Source organism: Hesperophylax consimilis, chromosome 12, assembly GCF_061612785.1.
Source record: "Hesperophylax consimilis isolate HC1 chromosome 12, BYU_Hcon_1.0, whole genome shotgun sequence".
Classification (NCBI taxonomy): domain Eukaryota; kingdom Metazoa; phylum Arthropoda; class Insecta; order Trichoptera; family Limnephilidae; genus Hesperophylax; species Hesperophylax consimilis.
In genome coordinates this window covers 8,549,559-8,565,905 of record NC_142847.1, presented here as the reverse complement: position 1 = coordinate 8,565,905, position 16,347 = coordinate 8,549,559, and positions in this window count along the sequence as shown.

Here is a 16,347-nt window from a genome sequence, read left to right as displayed (position 1 = left end):
AAAAGATTACGTAGTGTTCTGAGAAAATACGCATAACTAGCGGATTCCCGAGATTTCTACCTGGTCAGGCTTTACTGACATGTAAAGCAGAGAATCGAACCATTTTTTATTTAACCATTCGGGCTAATTTTTTAGCTTTTGGGAATAACTCGTATGGTCTAACAGAAATTGTTATGTCTTCCTTATTGTTGTGGTTAGAAATATAATCTAAACAGTGTTAGAAAGAGAAAACACCATGCTTTATATTCAAATCTAGAAGTTAACCACAGACCAATTAAAATGTGCACCTTTATGAAACCAAACTTATGAGATTTGAGTGAATTTTTAATTAATTATTTTTATATGAAACGACAAAAAGGTGAGGTGACAATAACGTTTGTAATACATTTTTCTAATAGAATAATTGTTTTTTTTACATTTGTTTATTTTTAACAGTAATTTTACTTACAAAAACGCAAAATTATCCATCAATTTATTTTTGAATGTTTGCATTCAAAATTTTAAATTACTTTTTAGTTTTTGAATACGTTTAGAAATATTAAATTTTTTGGATTTTATTACAAAGGGGAAATACTGTGATTGTATCTGTATATCTGTGAAACAGAATGTGGCTGAGGCCAGAATAGTTAAATAATACGGCTCGGAATAATTTAAAGATGTTTAATTTCAAACGTATTTGGAGATTGGTTTGAAGTCGAAATATAAAATAAAAACATTGCTTACCTTTACTGACTTAGCGAATGTCACAATTCCTTGCTTTGAGTTGCTACGTTTCTAGGTAGGTAGGTACTCACCTGAAACAAGTAAAGAAAAGTATTAATATTTAGCAATAAAAAAATGAAACGTATATAAAATTCACATGATACTAAAAAATAATAATTCCGTAACAAGAAAAAATATAAACACCACTAACATGTGAAAATCTACGAGAAACAAACAAAAAATACAAACAAACGCAGAAGACGTATTATTCCTAACATCAAACATGTGTACTGACACTGCCATCTAGCGACAAAGGTTTAAACTAACACAACTTCAAACAAGATTCCCGTACATAATCTCAAGGAAAACCCACGCTTGAAATATAGTCGATGCGTATTTTTACATTTATTTTCTATGAACCTTGGTCAATAATATTATACTCCATCAACAATCGGATATTAGAAAAAATAATGTTGATCAAAGTGCAATGGACAGTGTGCCATTGGAATTTAATCAATAATACTTTGGGGCTGTTGCTTCATATAACTGAAATAACAACAGAACTCGCATAGAACTTTCACAGAACTTGAAAAGTAACTTCAATATTTTATTAATTGTTCAAATTTTGTGAAATAATCGGTCCTAAGAATTGAACTTCGGTCTTGGGATGAAACCTTTAAAAAAAAATTGTGAATACCGCACAGGAGTCCCAACTGCTCCCAACGGTCTGGAGCCAGTGAGACTATGGCATCCTCAATTGGGGTATGTCGTGAGGCTGAAGGTAGTGAGGGGGAGAAGGAGATGGGGATGAGGAAGGTGAGGGAGTACCTTCTACTGTGAGAGTGTCTTCCACTCTGCGCGAGTAGTAAATAATTGATAATATATAAGGCAATAAACATAGATTTGTTTTACACAATTTAATTATTTTTGCAAACTTTATATCTCGGTACCTATTAGAGATAGAAGAAAATTGCAGATAAAAATCTGCAGAATATTTTATCTTTACACAAAATTTGCTCTGGGAACGAAATATTAAAAGAAACCTAGATTTTGGCGCTATTTTGTTGGTTTTTCAAAATGGCGGCGCGAACACAAGTGTGCCAAGGTCGAAAACTTGGATTTTACATCAGGGGACCGATTTAAAAACCTTAAAAATTTTAACTACCGAAATAATTAGGACCGCGGATTACTAATTGCACTGGCTTAATTTAGATTAAATATTATATTTACAGTATATAATATGCCTAATACGTAATGTCATTTGCAGGAAGAGTTAATAGAAAGCAAATCGGTTAATGCGACGTTATTAATATGTTTAACGCCATGCTTTCCTTCATGCAAGTGACAGGTAAAGCAATACTCCTTAAATTGGAATGTTACGTAGCTGTGATTGCTGATCGTATGTTTGCTTAGTACATAATACTTACAGTCGTAAGTCTATAATTTAAATTAGATTTTATTAGATTACATGAATAGGATATAAATAAACTAAGAATGATATACGTTTCCTGTGAAAACTGTTAATGTTTTGAAGTAATTAAGGTAATTTACATCTAACTACCATCTACAGTCATAATAATTACCAGACGAATTTTATATCATCTTTAATTCATAAGTCCACGGGATTTGTATCTTTAAATGCAGATTACACAATAAAAATTTAAGAGAAACAAACAAAAACACAAACTTTCACAGCTTTATCTTGTGTGAAATTTCTACCTCAACCAACCATTTTCAGTTGGCAGAGTCTTTCCAATACAGAGCTTTTAAATGTCGATTAGTTAAATCCTTTAACATTTTTTGGTTTATTACTTATTATTTGTCAAGAAAAAATATAAAGAAAAAACAGTGGGAACTCGGGCAAAGTTGAGTAGTAAAGCGAATATTCTAATATTTGATAATAAGCATAAAATATTGCAATTCAATAATAATAATTGTATTCATTCCAGCGTGGTGAGGTGTGGATTGTGCAACGATCGAGATTTTCGTTTTTGATGATTTTTCATCTAATTATACATCACATAAAGCTGTGAAATTTAGGATAAATGTTGGGCTAAACACGGAAGCCTGAACAATCTCTGGTCTGTTTTAGATTTGAGGGGTGGTTGGTTGGTTACTGCAGGGGGTGGTTTCATAAGGAGTGGGGGAAACTGACAGGAGCACGCGTTACTGTGATTAATCATTTCTAAATGCCCCAGTATTAGTGCACTTGTAGGTGTGGAGGTGCAAAGTTACACGTATACTGTCGGTAGCTTAACCGTCATACCCATTATTCTGGGAAGTAACCAGAGAGAAAACACATATATTCCGATAATCACATCATTATCACAAACACAGAACAATATAGGTGTAAAGTAATTTAAATTTTTACTGAGTCTAGCGAAAATGATGATTAAATTGTTCTATTAGGTAGGTTGGGGTGAAAAAGTTAATTCATGTTTTAAAAAGCTTTAAAAGTTGTACATTTTTATGTTAATTAACTGAAATAATAGGGCCTAACGTTTGGAAAAAAATTACAAAAACAGCAATTTTTTTGGTTAAAAATAGTGGTTATACCGTTCTAACAGACTTCCTTTTCGGATGTTGTGTTCTTGTCATTAGTATCTATATCTAACCTCCTGTAATCCAACTCTGGAATGTGTTGTCACTAAAGGTCTAATCTAATACAGGATGTCCGGGGGTAAAGTGCGCTAACTTGATGGTATAAGTAAAAAAGATAAATAACATTTTTGGAAATTCTTATGTTTATTTTCTATTAAGAATTTTTTTTTCCAAAAAAGAATATTTATTTTCCCGTACAAGCAATTCAACATTTTTATCCTAAAAACTACTTTAAAACATTGAAATTTCGTTAAATTTATTAAATAAAATTTACCCTCGGAAGTATGTAAGCGCAGCGACGTTCTAATATTTGCTGATGCTTATAATCAGTCGTCGACTTGCAAAATCCACTCTGGAAATTTCTGCTGGTTCATACATTCGCAAAAGTGCTTAAAGTAAATTGAAAATAAATAAATTATATATTATTGTAATATTTTTCGCTAAATATCAAAATAAAAGTGTATATTTATTTTATTTATTTATTTAAATACAAACGGCACGACAGATAATATATGACAGATTAATAGAACTTCCTTCTTCTTCTGGCGTTAGTAAAATTAGATGTAAGTTTCTACATATATAAATATATTTATATATACCTCATTAAGATAGTAGTTATAAGCCTAGTCGTAAGTCACTAGATATAAGTCTTAGAGGTAAGTCACTACTTAAGTCAGTAGTTCTAGTATCAACTATTTAATAAATATATATGTACAGCGCCCTTGAGGTGATTTTTCACGGCGCTATATAAATTAGCCAAATATTATTATTATTATTATTATGTGCCATTAACATAAATATAAAAATATAGTTGAAAAGTACAAGATATAAAGTTTAGAGTATAATATACGGTATAAAGTGTAAAGGTTAAATATAAAGTTAAGTATAAAGTACAATTTACGGTGTAAGGTTAAATATAAAGTTAAGTTAATTATAAATAAAACATTATTAAAAAAGTACAATAGGTAAGAAAAAAAACCTTAAGGTTTTAGACTTATTGAAGAATTATTTGTCAACTATGCCAAACATAAATGATTATTAATTAACAAAGTAACATTAGTGTAAACAATAATGTATGCTTAAGTACTTTTCTTTTAATTCTTGCATAATATTTAGCATAAAAGGTAAATTCAAAGTGTTCTACACGGTTTTTCGTGACATCTACATATCCAGAGCGGTTTTTGCAAGTCGACGGCTCGTATACTGTGACATGCAATTATTGTTTGTCGTATATTTATACCGTGCATATAAAGTAAATAAAATCCTCAAAATTATGCATTGTGTATTTATGCTCCCAACTTTCACAAGACCCACAGGTTCTAATTCAATTCAACGTACGATATTTAATATTTAAAAATCTCCCCACGAAAGGACACGAAATGAAAACGAATCAATTAAGGAAGAGAGGAGTACAAAGGGTAGCAGAAAATAATACCCTAATTTGCAGGAAATCCCATAAATTCCCGTATTTTTCCGCTAAGAGACATAACGGCACTTATTCCCTCGGATCACGGACAATATATTCCGCTCTTAACGGGACCGGGTAATGAAAAAACCCGGCCCCCGTTTTGCCAGCTTTTTGCTACAGTTCGTATTTATATCCTTTTTTCCTATTATATTACATGCCAAAGAAAAGCTGGTTTTTAACAATATTTAAAAAAAAAAAAATTTAATCATTGAAAAGAAGACAATACTAGTAAATGAAAACGAAACACGAAACAGAAAAACAAACAGAAAATAAAAAAAGGTAAGTGTCGCAACTGGGGATAACCTTTTTATATTCCATGTCTAACTAATTTCGTAAAACAAGTTTCAGTAATAATATTTTACCATAAGAAGTAGTTGACTGAAATAATTATATTTTATTTTATTGTTTATAAATGCCCTAGCGGGCTTTCACATAGCTTAATTTTTTAGGTGATTTACTGCAAGATCAAATGTTTTTTTTATGATTAGCTAACAAAAAAAAACTTTAAAAAATATATTATACATGGTAGATATAATGTTAATGAAAAGAGAAAGAAATAATTGCAGATGGCATAAAATTAATAATATAGGTTCATTACACATATTTTACAAAAGAACAATAAGAAGAATGTAAAAGTATGTGCAATCCCTCTATGCTCCTAAATAAAAATATTATGCCACATAAAAACATCATTTCGGTATCTTTTAAATGCAGGTAAACTTATATTAAATATGACGATATTTGAGGTGAATTTGTTTCCAAGCGTGTGATGAAGGCGAGAAATAGGTGCATGTATGTGGTAGTTAGTTCCGGAATTATTGTTGCAGAATAATACATAATAGTACTAGTATAAAAGATGATGATTAAAGAGAAATCCTAATAAGTTTGACCTATAACGTTGGAAAGAAATTTTTCATAAGATTTTTCGACACCAAGAGAGAATTTCTATACATGAAAATGATTCATAAATTAAAGTAATAATGAGAAAAAATTAAGCTTACTTCGAGAACATGGACAGTAAATAAGTCCTCAGTAATTTATTTATTCATTTACGCCAGTCGGACTTGTACATTTAAGTATAAATTAATTATATAACATCGTGTAATCAAATTAACATAATAATATGTAAAAAATGAATTAACCTAATACAAAGTGCAACAAATACAAAAAGGAGAGAAGAGAGAAAAAATAACGTCAAGAAAAATTAAAATATAAATTTAATAAATACATAAAAAAATTGTTACAGATTATAATATAATTTAAGCGAAACAATATGTTAGAAATGTATGATTAAAATTGAAGTAGGATATAAATATGGAATAAATTAAAAAAAGTCAACGGAACTGAATTTGTTTCCAAGGCTATGCTAAAGAAGCCTTTGGACTGGGGAATTAATGTAATAGTTGGTTTTAGATGAATGAACAAAGAACAACTCAGGAAGTCTCGTGTTACGATTTGGTACTCGGAACGATATTAGCTTAGTTAAGTCAGGTGCATTCATTAATTAAGCCATACTTAATTAAATACACTTTTTTCTATTAATATCAGCAGTGACGGGCTCCATAGATGAAACCGTGCTATAAAAAGATAGGTATTTTAGTCCTAAAAAAATCTTTTTAATTTAGGCGTTGATATGACTCGACAAGTTTTAAAAAACGCGAACAACATACTTTGCACGATCTTCACAGAACAGGGGTTGGTGATGCATCTAATTAACCCTTTGTTAAATACCAATAAATATGCAAGCAGGTAGAGGGTGACATAAGGGAAGGGTAGGGGTGATTGAAGGACAACATTGCCCACCCTAATATTGCTAACATTTGAACTTTTATAGCCAAATTAATTGTTAGTAAAAACCATAAAGGTACACGTGTTATGTTATCATGTAGGTTATTGCCACTAGTAAGTTATTGTTATTGTTAGAAAGGTAGAATATCAATTAACGCTGGACGATTTCTGAAACACATAATTCAAAAAACCTGTGAACCACTACAACTACCCTACCGGGTATAGAAAAGCACCCATTTTTTTAAATAAATAAATCACTAAATGTACATGAGATAAAAAAGAGACATAAAATAAAATCTAAAGTCGGGTCTTTCTACCTCCGTAGAGCATGATAGCAAATAGGTAAATTATTATATATCTATATGTATAGCACATTATTGCCTATACCTACGCACAGTAGTAAATTAATGGTAAAAATAAAACCGAATTGAATGAGTGCAGCAAAGTATTGTTTAACTCGACCGTTTTGCATTTAGCAAGATGGTGGTGGTTTGAACGGTTAAATAAAGTTTATTTTTTCAAATGTGATTTCATCGTGTTTATTTTAACTTTCTTATTCTCATTTTTTCAATATTATTGGTTTCTACCTGCCAGAAGAAAATTTGGAAAAATAATCATAATGAGATATTGACGTTTCTTTGGATAAATTGTTAAATTCCTTTTTTGAAATTTAAAAAAAAAACAAAAGACATGGATCAGAATTAAGTGGGTACGCGCCTACTTACAAATCTTATGATTTCAAAGGAAAATTTTCTTATGGTTTTGATTTATTGAATAAGACTTACTTTTTTGGACGCTAGACGTATAATACGTATCAAATAAAAAAAACCTACTGATAATATATCTACACTGTAAACAAATAAGTTTATAAGAATGGAATATTCTTAGTAACAAATTAAATATTTTTTAAAGGTGAACTACGCTGCACAAGTAACAAAAACTGATGCATGTTTTCCACAAGAATTAGACGTGAAATAGTGACTTTGTTAAGTTCCTTCAATTAATAAAGTGATTTAAAATAAGTGAAGTAAAATATAAGTTACGATAATCACCGATCTTTATATAAACAAACATTTAATTTTTGTCCAATTTAAATGAATTAACTGCTGTGACACTTAGGACGGGTTGTTTCGGAGAATTTGAACAATTCATCAAATTTCAACGTTCATTTTCGGGTTCTGTGAAAGACTTATTCAAGTTCTGTTTTTATATCATTGTAGGCTAGTTGCTTGACAAAACTGAAATAAAAACAGAACTTGAAAAAATCTTTCACAGAACTTGAAAATGATCGTTGAAATTTGATGAATTCTTCAGATTCTCCGAAACAACCCGTCCTTAGATGCTTGGTTTCAAAAGTGTCATCCCTCTCTAGAAGTAGAATAATTGATTAGAGAGATCGGACCACTTTGAGTGGAAGAGAACCCCATAGCGGGTGAAGAGAAGCTTATTTATACCGTGGAGAGGGTAGGGTGGCGAGGGTGCAGAAGCGACAGAGTGCAGTGTGACATTTCAGGGGGAGAGGGTGGTTAGATAATGTCGTTTGTTCAACTGGTAAACTTAAAAAAACAATTTAAATCATTAAACATGATATATCTTGGAGGAATTCCTAATTATGGAGGCAATTGAATTCCACGAATATTCATAAATATTAATAGGAACGACCATGCTGGGTCTAAGCTAAAAAAAAATTGGTATCCGGTATTAGACGGTTACACCAAAACTGAATGCAGAAAACCACATTAAGAGGATTAACTCTTAAAACACGGTTGCAACAATCATTTCTACATATATGAACACACACTTCACCATAATTTACACTTCTTCTGCCCTGATGATATACACTGTAACGCTGTCCGAAACGTTGGCTAAAGAAGGAAGGAGGAAGCGCAACACCACATAGTAACCCAACAATTAATCACGATATAGTCTACTAATATATTTATACCGCGGATGTAAATTTTTTTTAGGCTCAAATAAGGTTTTTTTTATAAACATAGACATATGAATATTAGTAGACCTGCCCTAAGTGATTAAAAGCGTATTATTCCCCACTCCCCATACCGGTTCCATTGGAGCCGGCTGGGCTCGCGTATGGCCTCAAGTGAATTTAGAAAACGTGACGTCATCTTCTTGTGCGAACTATGGTCGAGGCATCATCGGTTCATTTTACGAAATAACACGGCAAAATGGTGACTTGTGTTATGAAAACTTGTAAAAATAGATGTGAAAAAGAGAATAAACCCAATTGTCGTATTACATTTCATATATAAGAATTATTTTACTTTATTTTAAGCATATTCACATCGTATAATATGGATCAGTTGTAGAAACATATACTATCACATCGAGATACATCTGAACACAAAGCTGGTTGGTTGCTGGGAAGTAAATTATGAACATTTATAAAAGTGTCTTAACTAAATACGTAAACGAAATATTCGACTCTGAAAATAGAAGAAATTTATTTTGCCGAATTTGGACTTCGCAAATTTGTTCATAACGTGGCGAGTAATTTGCGCTCCCATGAAAAATGTCTATTCATTCAATAGCAGATTTTACTTTTAAGAACTAAATGGTGATATTATAATGCGAGATGCCTATTTACTGTCAGATTGATTTATTGACGAATCACAGTCAGCTTTCCTCTCTGCGTCAAGCAAATCTTGTTTTAACCCCTCGTCCTTAACTTCTCGTCTATTATATTCATATGTCTGTGGTTTCAATATAATACAGCAAAAAATCCTTACATCATTCAAAGAAATGAATGAAAATAACAATATTTTCAAAAAATATCTAACCTCAATAAATAATTAGATTCGTTTTGTACTCCATAATAATTAAGTATACATTACTTAACGATTTGGAACAGAACTGTGCTTTTTGAAAGGCTTATAAACCGTGTTCCTCGCCCATACCGCGAAACTCTGGGGTGGTTTTCATGATAATCTAAGAAATAAATTCTAGTAAATTTTTTTAAACAAAGCATTTCGAATCACAAGTATTTGTATTAAAAATTGTCCAGTGTAATGCACACTTTACTTTTGCTAGCTATAGACGTGTTCAGATAACAAAATGGCCACTCTCACATTTCAAATTTTAAATAGAACAGCTGACCAAGTGGGAAGAAATGATAATTTATAAATATGTGTTTATAAGAACGCATTGTAAACCACTAAAAAATCGAAATTTATCATAATTTTTTATTTAGACATTAAGTTTTTCTTGAATAAAAAATCATCCCTAAAGTTTAGCGATATGAGTGTGGAACGAGGTGTATAAGTGTATACTCAGTTATTGTATTACATTATTCAGTTAAAAATTATTTTAAATAATATAGGTGGTATATTAAATGCTTTGATTATATAAATGTCTAGATTGAGCGTTCGAGCGACGAAACGCCAAAAAAAATATCGGCCAACTGTTGGCTGATAAGCTCGTTCAGTCCGCTCAGTTGTGAAACTATCGCTGAGCGGTAAACACGTGTTGTGTGACATTTGAAAATGACGATTTGCGCTATAACAGTGTGCAGAAATTACAAAGAACGATTGAAAATAACTAAAAATGTTACCTATCATAGGTAAATTACCTTTTCAAAGCCAAATAATAACCATTTAGTTAAAGAAACAATTCAGTTTTAATAGTGTAATTTAGTCTTGACAACGCCATATTTTGACGCATTGTTTACAGGGTTGCCTGTTCTTCAAATTAAAATACCCACATAAGGTAAAAATTGCAAGGCGTAAATGACGCCGTTCTATTTATAAAGAACATTAACTTTAAATTCAGTAAATTTAAATGATTCATCTCTTTAAGAAATATAAGAATCTAGTAAATAAAAAAAATTCCCATGAGTGCGTTGTTAATTTTAAAATAGGTTTTAATAATTACCCAAAGTACACTATATATAATAATATTATAATTGTGAAAGTTTGTCTTTGTGTTTAAGTGTTTGTAAATTCTTCGGGTTGACACTATATTTAAAAAAGTTATGAATTCTAAATTTTTTTATCTATTAAAATTACAAAAAAATGTGACAGGTTTGTTTGGTGAAGTATCAAGTAAACTTTTAATTTTATTCATGCATATTTTACAGAATACCTAATGATCCTATATATTTTTAGGTAGGTATAGATTTACCTGGTTGTGGGCCACCTTCTTTAATTGATGATGATAAAAATTTAAATTTAGACACAGCGATACCTGCCGGCCATTTGGCAGCGTCTAGGAATGTATCTATCTTATTTTCCGTATTTCTTGTTTATTTGTTAAAAATAATCAAATGAAAATAAATCTCTTTTAACAATGATTTTCTTTTCATTTATATCATTATATTTATGTAGAAAACTATCTTACTTAAATTAATTCAAAATTAAACGAATTATAGGTCCCGCAAAATCGAAACATATTTTTTCCCAACTTTTTTGGGAAATACTAGGGAGCTGGTATCACTCAATACGCCTACAGTGACGTTAAGCGCTTACGTCAACGATATAGGTTGCGTATACTTGTGTGCGTGACACGCACACAAGTATTTCAAATCTGGCCTGTTCTTTCTGTTGGAATAACAGTGCGACACTCTATCTAGACATTTATATAATCAAAGATTAAATGTTACGAATGATTTATTTATTTATTAATTCAATGGATTTTACATGGAAGTAGGACAACTAAAGATGTCAGATAATTTTGAAACATAAAAAAAAGAAAAAAAGAGAATTACAATAGATAAAAAATACAAAAAATACAGTGATTGATTTGCAAAAATACAACAGAAGGTTTAAGGCGAAGCTTAACTCCAAATCACTATTTTGATTAATCTTTATAACGAATTAGTGTACATTATGAATACCAAAAAATATGCTTTAGATAAATTGAAGGTTTTCCTGTCGCTTCGCTTGAGTAGAATACAAATAAAAAATAAATTACTAAATAAAAAATATAAATGCAAACTACTACAAAAATATTTTTTTTTAATAGAAACGTATGAACACATAAAGGAAACAACTTAAAAAAATACAGTGTTATAGCTAAGATTATCTGTGACAGTTTTATTTGATTAACTTTTTTGCTTTCTTATAAAATTATTTACAAAATAAATAAAAACCAGTGTTTTTTCAAGCAAAAAAATTGTTTTTTGCTTGAAATCGAACGTTACTAGACTCCGTTTATCAGGCAATTTTAATTCCTATTACCTACGATATAAGGTATACCAAAAATATACACATTTTTGGCTTGTAGATTCCTCTTAAGAGTAGTGTCGGGATACATATTTTATGTGATAACAACAAGATAACATCAAATCATATGTCAATTCACCTAAGAGTGTGAAACAGTTGCGAAGGGGAATAGGCAACATGGTTGCGTTTAGGTAAATTGCGTTAGAATAGTGTATTTTATCGTGTTGTTACTGTGGTTATGTGTAGGTTTATAAGTTACAGGAGTTCGCAACAGTCGAATTAAAAGTTTAGTATTTTTAATTAAAACGTTAGATCGTTTATTTTACGTCTATCTTCTAATGCATATATTTAAGATTATTTAAGAAGAAATGACAATTTATGCATTCTAGTGGGATATTTAATTTAAAAATTATAAAACGTCTGATACAGTATTTAAATAATTTACGAGATAAAGTCTTAACTTTCCTCTTAGCGTCTTACATTTCCACATAAGATATTCAGAAAGCGACACACATAGAAGCAAAGTATATTCTTAACCGCGAAAGAAAAGTTAATGTGTGCACCTGTCGACAGATGGCACCATCCTCCATTTCCTCTTCTTCCTCGACTTCTTTCCCACCATCCGTTTTATTCTGGAATAATGAGGGAATTCGCATACAAACTTCGGCTATTCAAACTGAAAAGAGGAAGGGAGGTAGGAAGAACAGTGCTTGAGGGAAAAGCAAACGTGGAATATGTGAGGAACTTACTGTGACTTACAGCAGAGTAAGAATAACTTAGGATTAAGTATGTGTGTACTCAAAACACATCTGCAGAAAATATCTTTAAAATACAACTGTGTCAAAACATTTCATTCCGCGCCTTTGAGGTGATTTTTCACTAAAACGGCTCTATACAAATTATACAATTATTAGTATGGTAAATATACAGAGAACAGGGAAACGCTTAATACGCACATTTTATTTCAAAACACTTTGTATCAGGAAGATAACTATGACAAGTCACAATTTACTCTCGGGGACGTCACCACAACCTGCTTTAATGTAAAGCCAGCCGCATCAATTTGTTCATGAACTCACCCGTGGGGAGAGCAACATACTTAATAACTGCAGTTGATCAAAAGATCGATATGTTTTTCATGTTCCATAAGGAACATATAAGATTTTTGGCACTGCAAACACATTTTTTAAATGGTACAATTATAACGACTTAGACACCAAATCAGTAATGTCATACAAAAATTATACAAATTGAATTCGATAAAAAAATGAATTGGCTTATATTTTGGGTTAAAAAAGAGAAGAAAAAACTATCCCGGACAATCGACTTTAATTTTAACGGAATAACTATTAACATACATTATTTTCCATTTCCAGAAACTGAAATACTTTCACCTCATTATTATCTAAATTTATTTTTTATTTATTATTACACGCCCTAATAAGCTTTTACACACTACAACGTTTAATAGTAGAGTATCACAGTTATTATAAATTCTACCAAATTAAAACAATAAAGGAAACATAATACAACGAAAAAAGAAAAAATATTAAATGTTACAACAAAAGCATATAGTAAAATAAGATACATTAGTAAAAATGATAAGAAGTCTCACATAAATAGATATTTGACACAAAGAGACACAAGGACACACAAAGAGACACAAAGTGCGTATTAAGCGTGTCCCAATTTTCTGTATATTTACCATTAGTATTAGTATTAGTTACTATTCAGCGATAGACCAGAGAACTTAAAATCTATGATACAATTCCTGGGTCCTCTTTAAAAGAAGACCGTGTTCCCTTTTTATCAAATTTATTCATTCTTCACAGCTAATCTCACGACTCTTAACTTATAATCCAGCGAAATTGTAAATATGCAAATATCTATTTCCGTTTGTTTTATAAAACCTCCTTTAATCTACGTTAAAAACTAAGGACGGATTGTTTCACGGAATTTGAAAAATTCATCAAATTTCAAAGTTGATTTGCAAGTTCTGTGAATGTTTTATTCAAGTTCTGTTGTGATTTCAGTTTTGTGAAGCAACTGGCCATTGTTGTTTATTATTATTATTATTTAGTGTATATTATTAGATCTGTATTGGGTAAGGCACACTGTAGGAATAATTTTAACAAAATGACTACTAATACTAAATTACTATTTTTAGTTTGTTATAGTAAAGCGCACTTTAAGTGAAATAACACTAAACTGCGCTATATAAATGCTGCATTATAATTATTATTATCAGTACATACATATCAGTATAATAAATACTGACAGAAACATATCATTTATATTCCCAACTAATCAATTAATTATTTAATAATTAATAAATATTTTCCTTATTAATTAATTTGTTATCCTTAGTGGAACCGGGATCGACCCCTGGTCGGCATTTCATATAATGAACATGAAAGTGTTGTAAGACTAATAAGTACAAGTGGTTTCGGAGAATTTGAACAATTCATCAAATTTCAACTTTCATTTTCGGGTTCAATGAAAGTCCTATTCAAGTTCTGTTACTGTAGCATTATAGGCTAGTTGTTTGACAGAATTTAAATAACGACAGAACTTGAAAAAATCTTTCACAGAACCCGAAAATGAACGTTGATATTTGATGAATTGTTCAAATTCTCCGAAACAACCCGTCCGAAGTCATTGTTTTATTTCAATTTAAAAAAATCTTTGACACCGTCCTGTAAAATCCTCAAATAAATTCTTCATAATACTTGTACATTTTCCAACTTATTGATCGGTATATAGCAATACATTACCATTGTCACACAGCATCCTGCCACCTATAATACCTCTTCTTGTGTTCTATACTCTTGCGCGGAGGCATGCATAGCCTGGAAAACACTTTACCTTGCCTGGGACTACATTTTCCTGCACATTCTTCAGCCGTAATCACGTCTCAAGAATGGTTGCCGGGCCCGCTAATAAAATCCAACTGCGTAATAGACTTGTCTACGGCTGCCCGATGGGGAAAAAAGACATGGATTTTCCAGGCTGCTGTACTGGCCACTTTAAGATATTAAAAAAATCAATACAGGGTAAGAATAAACGTACATCATTTTTTTTTAGTTACTTCTTCTGTGTCTTATCTGTTTGCACATAAAGACAACATTTGCAATTTTAATGATCTTAATAAATTTGGGACGAAGTAAGGATTGTTTTAAAATATGAACTACCAGTTGGATTAACTTAATTTCAGAAACCTCTACAATTTGAACGGTGCAAAGGTTTGCTTCGATTGTTTAATATTCAGAAAAAGTATATTTAAGTTTGACAGAAATTATAAGGAGAGTAAACCATAATGCATATGGCCAGACATTTATTTGAGAATTTCTAATGGGAAATTTCATTAACTTAACCTAAGTTATCGACAGAAATTTTAGAGAAAAAAATATTAAAACTTCAGAGAAAGCTAAAAATGAGGTAAAAAAGCATTTGGTTAGAAATTCGGAACTAATATTTAAGTACTCAGGTATATTTTCTAGACCCTTCTCAGTAACACAGATCAAAGTAATATCAGTACACATTGTTTTAATTCTCTATTTATTATTTTAACCAGACCTACTTTCCCATTTTGGGCAAAATGCTAATATCATTAAAATCGAACTTGGAGTCGCAAATGTTGTATGCGGATCAGTTTGCGGTTTTGATGTGGACGTTGGTTAACAGTTGGCATTGGAAAGGGATTCTGACTTACCCATGGTCTTTTAAATCGATATTATGGCCTTGAAGGATACTGCACAAGCTTAATTAATAGACTCGAATTAAACGCACTAATGTAACACTTAACGTGTACACTGCACAGGTTTTCTTAACAGACTGTTCATGTATAATAAAATGTTGCAATGTCAATGATGTGGGTACTCTACGCTGTCAAACAGGGACACGCAATTAGGATGAGGAATACAGGAACATATGCTAAAGGAAGATGCATATAGTTGCTTAACTTGTAACAAAAATTAAAAATAATAAAACATTTATTATTATTATAATTTCTTACGTAACTTTAAAATAATCAATAAGTAAAATATAAACAATGGATGACGGTACATTTGGAAACGTATCGGCTCACCGGCGTGTCAGAAACTGCCCCTAATTCTCGTTCTCAATGATTCAGGGGATGAAATAAGAAAGGCACAGTGCTTTAAGAAAGGGGAGGCTCTACACTGAACATCTATGCTAGGTAAGGTAGGTTCTATGCGCCATACCAGAGTAGCCCACCCTGCGATGGGCATCTCGGAGGCTGTATAAAGCGACGTTTTCAATTTACATAATCGCCTTAAGTAAATTAGCTAGGGGTGCAGAGTAAAAAGGTTGAGATGGATAGGGGTGGTGCAGTTAAGAAAGGGAATGGACCGAGATGGAAGCTGTTTTTGCGTGCAATGGAATAATAGACAGCTTGGAACGACTCGGATTATATTATCAGATGGAGAGGCGAATATCTCAATTATTATAAAGACAAGGTGGTGGTTTTGAAGACGTATTTTTAAATTGGAAAAAAAATCGTTATTTTGTTACGAGTTCAGCAAATTATATATTTAGTAAAAATTATGATTAGCCAATAAACAACTTCTGTCGTTTTAAATTGAATTCAGT